This window comes from Cibotium barometz, chromosome 7 (assembly GCF_041138505.1).
Source record: "Cibotium barometz isolate CiBa-2024 chromosome 7, ASM4113850v1, whole genome shotgun sequence".
Taxonomy (NCBI): domain Eukaryota; kingdom Viridiplantae; phylum Streptophyta; class Polypodiopsida; order Cyatheales; family Cibotiaceae; genus Cibotium; species Cibotium barometz.
In genome coordinates this window covers 45,199,806-45,206,578 of record NC_141052.1, presented here as the reverse complement: position 1 = coordinate 45,206,578, position 6,773 = coordinate 45,199,806, and positions in this window count along the sequence as shown.

The following is a 6,773-nucleotide window of genomic DNA, read 5'->3' as shown; positions in this document are numbered from 1 at the left end:
ATGCAACTTTGTGTCGTAAGTCTCGTTGCATTCCTGTAAACTGTTCTAAATGTCCATAATGTTGAATGCAACTTTGTGTCCCAATTTGTCCTTTTCATTTCCAATCTTTACTAGAATTCCTTTTAGGATTCTGATGGTGAATTATACCTGGCCCATTGGCCTGTGGGTAGTAGATTGTTGATTTCTTATGTATGATCATGTGTTGCTCTGTCATCTTCTTAATCACTTAATTGAGGAGCTGGCTCCCTTGATCGCGCTGACTATCTCTATCGGGCATCCTAATCTTAATAGTTTTGTATAGAAACGTTTCCACTGATGATGGCTTACAGTCTTTAAAAGCCTTAGCTTCTTCGCGTTTTGTGTTTCTAATCTATAGCCACGAGTATATGTTTGTTCCCTGTTCTTTGAGGTGCTGGATTGAATGGGCCTACAAAGTTCAGACCCTATTTCTAGAACAACTGAAGTGGCAGTATCAAGGTGTGAGACATTATGTCTGCATCATTTGGCTGCCCTAGCCTCTAGCACATGTCACACTCCTTTGCGAACTTGCGGGCATTCTTCAATGTTTTCCACCACCACAGTCCTACTTGAAACACTTTTTGTTTGAAAAAGACAAGTTGGAGAGGAACTACAACATCTCATCATACCAACTGGCAAGTAGTTTAATCAAACTAGTTATACACTATTTATAGCTCAAGCAATGAGAGTTCTCACTTTCCCCATGCTAACTATTCACTTTTCCCATGTAAGGTTTTTTGTGCCATCTTTTTTGTATACTTTTCTTTTGTCTGTTCGAATATTCTATTATTATTTTCTTTTTGCTATTAGCTCTAGAGCTAACATTTTGTATTTCTAATACAAACATTCATTTTTTCCATACAAACTTTATGCTTTCCCGATAAAAAATGTTCTTTTTTAATTTACATTATAATGTTTTAGATTTCATGACCTATGCTTTTTTAAAATTATAAATTCTAAGTGCATTTGAAAGTCATGGTAGATTATATGTTATAGGTGTATATTACAAAGCTTTATTTGTTGATTTGAACTTTTACTACATATCACATGGTTTGATGACCTTTTTTATTGCATTTGAAAGTTTACCATAAATCACATGGTTTAATGACTTTTTTTAATTGAAAAGTAAATAAAATCACAAATTTGAGAAAGACCAAAATAATTAGCATTAGTTAATGATCACAAATTTCTACTACCAACTATATTATACACACAAGGCCTATGTACTAGTATGTTGGCCTCTAGAGTAGGCCATATCCTTTACTTTCCCCTTCCTTATCTATAGTCTCTTCTCTTCCCAATCCAACCAAAAATAGGTTAAAACTTGCCTAGTCAAGCTTGTTGCTTATTATGTGGGATTCTTTATAGTGAAGAAGTGCAAATGTTTCTATGATGCTACTAAACTATGTGTTGCTAATGATATTGGTGCTTGACCACCTCTCCAACCACCCTAAAATGGTTTTTCGTAAAATCTACAGACTCGATTAATTGAAGCTATGGTTCAAAAACAAGATCTTTCTCTCCCAAAACCCCCCTCTCCAACCTCACTCTCACCTTTCCCTCACATCCATTGTCTGACTAGAGCCTCTAGAGAAAGCCATAACCTTTAATTTCCCCTCCCTTACCTATATTACATCCCTCTTCTCTATCCAATCCACCTAAAAATTGGTTAAAGCTTCCCTAGAGAGAGAGAGAGAGAGATAGAGAGAGATTAATTTTATTGACATCTATGAAAGACCCAAAGAACTAGACGAAAACGATGTTACAAGTGATCCATGAGTAAATAAAAAGCCATAACCTTTAATTTCCCCTCCCTTACCTATATTACATCCCTCTTCTCTATCCAATCCACCTAAAAATTGGTTAAAGCTTCCCTAGAGAGAGAGAGAGAGAGAGAGAGAGAGAGATTAATTTTATTGACATCTATGAAAGACCCAAAGAACTAGACGAAAACGATGTTACAAGTGATCCATGTGAGAGATTGGAGAGGGGAATTTTATGAGAGGTTTCGAAAGATTCTATTTTCGAACCATAGCTTATGTGAATAGATTACACAACATTTTGAAAAAAAAAAAGATTTTTATGGGTGGAGAGGTGGGAAAGCACCAATATCACTAGTCACACACACCCGAGCCCCTCAAGTAAATTTGCACTTCTTCACTATAAAAAGCTCGCATAATAAGCAGCAATACATGGAAGATTACATGTAATCTGAGCCAAGTATCACCTTGTCTAGACTACGTGGCATCAGCCCATTTCACTTCTGCCTAGATTGAGCAACATCACTCCTAATCATGTGGTTTTGTATTCCCAACCTTTAATTCATTTCTTCCCACAAAATAGGAATTTTAGTAACCTTGCTCCTCATGCGATTGAATATATGCTATTGCATGTGAATTTACACGGTTAATTATTAGTGAAAACGAAATGTAACTACCTTGCGCATCTGATATTCAAGATTTTAGGAATTTTTTACAATTCTTCTTAACCTTTAAGTGCACACCACCCCTTCAGAAGTTTGATGAACTATTCTCCAACACTATTGTGTATAATGCATTAATGAAATACAATAGAAATACGTTAATTAAATACATTAATGTATAATGCCTAAAAATTGAATCGACAATGATGGAAGAAATGGAGAAGAGGGATTGTTTTGGTTTCATTCTTCTTTTTCTTCTTACAGATATGAAGTATTAAACAAACCTTTACAATGTGAGAATAATAATGGTAATTACTTAAATCCTTAAATAGCAAATTCAATATATAAACTTGGAGTAACTAATCTCTCTCTCTCTTTGTACGTTAGGTCTAGAGTTCAAAGCCTGTGGTAGCCATCTTTGATGGATAGGGGTTGCGGAGATTTCACTTAAATGCTCAAACAGATCTGGACCTCCCGGTCATCCATGAATTGGAATGTGAATATTTTTCCTTTTCATATTGGGCCATGCATCTCCCTAGTGTCTTCTCATCAACCTCATAACAACCTTACCATCCAATGCCAATGTCCCACCAATGATTACACTCTGGGATACAAATGATGGGTATCATAAAATCAGTGATCGCAACTTGACTTACATCACCAAGTCATAAAGAAATTATGTAATGTCTTCACTCTAGTGTAGCAAAACTACTAACTTGTTGGGTTCATCCCAAGACGATAGGTTGGACATAGTCACAAATCCACTCCAATTCAATAGGTAATCCAATATGTCTCGTAGATTTCATCATCTCCTATAATCTCTCTCTCTCTCTCTCTCTCTCTCTCTAAACTTGAAAATTTTTTAAATGACCAAAATGATAGTTTTAATCTTGAATGAACATTATACATAAAAAATAATACAATTAAAAACTATACAAAAATGTGGTGCCCAAAATGCTTTAGATACAAAAGTCCCTGTTACATAATGTCCACCCATTTGGCTAAACGGGGACACTCAGACGCTAGCATGCCATGCTAGTTGATTGGCATCGTGGGTGACCCCACATTAAATACTAGTTAGCTAGTCTTATTTGTATAGCTTGCAGAGACCATGCTTGACGGGTGTATGTTGTTAAAATGTAACAAGTTATGCCATGCTCAATGACTGTGTGTGGTCAAAGTGAGGCAAGTGGACTACGCTAGACAACTACACACGATCTAAGCGTAACAAGTGGTTTATGCAAATGACATGCCATTCTAGATGGTGTATATAGTGATATGCTCATTGAAGTGTAACAAGTGGTAAGACACGCCATGCTAGATGATGTGTATAATGATACTCTCATCGAAGTGTAACAAGTGGTAAGTGTATGTTGTGTTTTTTCTTATCAATGTTTCATATTGGGATTAATTGTCGAGATAGGAATTAATTGGAGCAACTAATATGTTTGTGAGATAGGTGGTGAGCAGTACATGTGTCGCACATGGAGGATCTTATCTATGTCATATCGAATTATTATTATTTTATATGAGTTATTTTATTAGCCATGTGCCAAATGATTGTTCATATCATTTATGCATGCTTATGTGTGGTGCTGTTATATTACTAGCGCATGTGTTAGAAGAGTTTTGGTTATTTTACACTTACTCTGTAAACAAGCTTTAGTGCTTGAGTTATTTTTGTAAAAGTGGAAAACTAAGCCCTATTTATACGCACAACTATTATTATCTCTTTGGGCTATATTTCAAATACAATTCTTGAAATACTCATGTCGTGAAAGGAGGACCTGCACGTATGAGGGGGGAGATTGCACCCAAGAGTGTGTTGATGGTGATGTTAACTCTATCTCATATTTTTATGTTATGTTTAAATCTTGTCAATTTGATTCAAGTCTATTCTTTGTGTATAAGTGGGCTTGATTAATTCTTCAAGACGTACATGAGGTCCCGTGATAGTGTTATCATAGCTTTGGGTACTTGCACTTAAAGAATAGGGAGAAGCTCACAAAAGTGCAAAGAATAAAGAAGACAAAAGCTTAAGGACTCTTGGACAAAGGTTGGAAGGTTTACGAGATTTGTCCGAGCCATAGGATGAAGAACTAGATCAAAGGCTAGCAATTCAGGTCACCTTTACTCCCAAAACCACTTCTATGAAGCTAAAAACCACCATTCTAGATGAAAAATGGTTTTCCTCATCTCTTAACCTCTTGTTAATGCGTCTATATACAGATGAAGTCAGCACATAAGGGAGGATTGGGATCCCCTTTTAGATTGCTAAAACCTTGCTCATGATAAAAATCTATAATGGAAGCTTGCTCATAAATTAATTTAAGAAAAACAAACCACTTACTTGACTATTTATAGCTTAATTAATCCTTGGATTAAAAATCTAAAACAAGTGAAAAATTCAAGATTCTAAAAGATTATGAAGAGTTTGAGACTAGAAACTTTGTTTCTCTTTTCTCACAATCGTGCTGCAGCACAGGTTCACAGCCAAGAAGAAAGTGTTTCTATCTCTTCTTTTAAAAAGCCTAAGCTTTAAGCTTTCTAAGCTTTAAGATTTCTAAGCTTTAAGATTTCTAAGCTTTAAGCTTTCTAAGCTTTAAAGCTTAATATTATTATAAGATTTTTAAAAATCTTATAGCTCTCAAAGCTTACCCATTACATAAGCTTTAAAAGCTTATATTGCTACAAGCTCAAAGCCTAGGGAGCTCTAAAAAAGAAAAATTTCACCACGTGGATAAAACTTGACGGAGCATTATGAAAATTTTCAAATCTTTTAACTTCTTCACTGCATTATTACTTGGATTATTTCGGCGTTAAGGAGTTATTTTGCTAGTTATCTTCTATATTAGACGTGTTTCTTTGAAAATATTCTCAAGCTTTTGAAGACTTCCAGAACCATGGCTTTTTGTTGACTATTCAGCATCAATAAATTTATTTCTGTCACTTATCTTTCAACATAGAATCTCTAGTTCTTCGAATATTTTGCCAACTCTTCAAATTCACACACACACACACACATAGTCTAAAACATATATAAACCCTAATATATCTATGTCTATATTTATATAATATACTATATATATTTTAGGCAATATATATATTTGAATATATTTTTTGTGTGTATAATAAGCACATATAGCCTAATACATTTTCAGCCATATGTGAGTGTATGTGTGTGGCCTAAAATATATTTAGCCTAAAAATACACACACACACACACAAACACATATATATAGCCTAAAAATACACACACACACACACACACAAACACATATATATTAGGCTTTAGGCTATATACGTGTGTGTGTGTGTGGCTATATATATATATATATCTTAAAGCCTATTATGCATGTGTATAACCTAATAGAAATATTAGATTACATATCTATTAGGCTACACACACACAAATGCATAAATACATACATACATACATATATAATAGCCTAATATATGTGTGTGTATAGCCTAATAGATATATTAGACTATATATCTATTAGGCTACACACCCACACACACACACACACACACACACACACACACCCATAAATATAAATATATATAGCCTAAAGCCTAAAGATATATATATATACATTTATTAAAATATGTATAGCCCAATATGTGTATGTGTATGTGTGTGTGTGTGTGTGTGTGTGTGTGTTTGTGTTTGTGTCCGACCTAATAGATACCTAGACTAAAATATCTATATATAAATCTCTCTCTCTCTCTCTCTCTCTCTCTCTCTCTCTCTCACACACACACACACACACACACACACACACACACACACACAAACACACAGGGTTTCAACAGCATATATAATAGAAGTACAGTTGTGCTAAAGTTTAATTGTCTTGTGTGTGTGGGGGGGTCTGCCTGCTACTACTCTGAAGATGTGGTATACACGTCTTCACAGAAAGAAGAAGAAGAAGATGTGGCCATATACATGTGCTGAAAGCCATCTCACGTTAGATTTCGGGGTGCCTGCATACGTGGCACCCCACGGGCCCAGTCACCTGGTCAATGGCCGGTGACGGCCCATTTGTAAACATATGTCCACAAGGTGTTATGGACATGTGTGTATATCACAAGTGTCCGCACGATGTAGTGGGTAGGAGCTTCGCCTCCCTTGGGCAGGGACCTGGGTTCAAATCCTAGCAAATGAACCGACATACGGACATGTGTTCTTAACGTTTTTTCACCACTGTGTCGAGACCGAGGCGGTCACCGGCTAGGTGATCGCTCATGCTGGGGCCCGCGCGGTGCCACATACACAAGCACCCCGAAATCTACCTAGAGGCCTGAAAGCCTTTATATAAGAAAGAAGAAG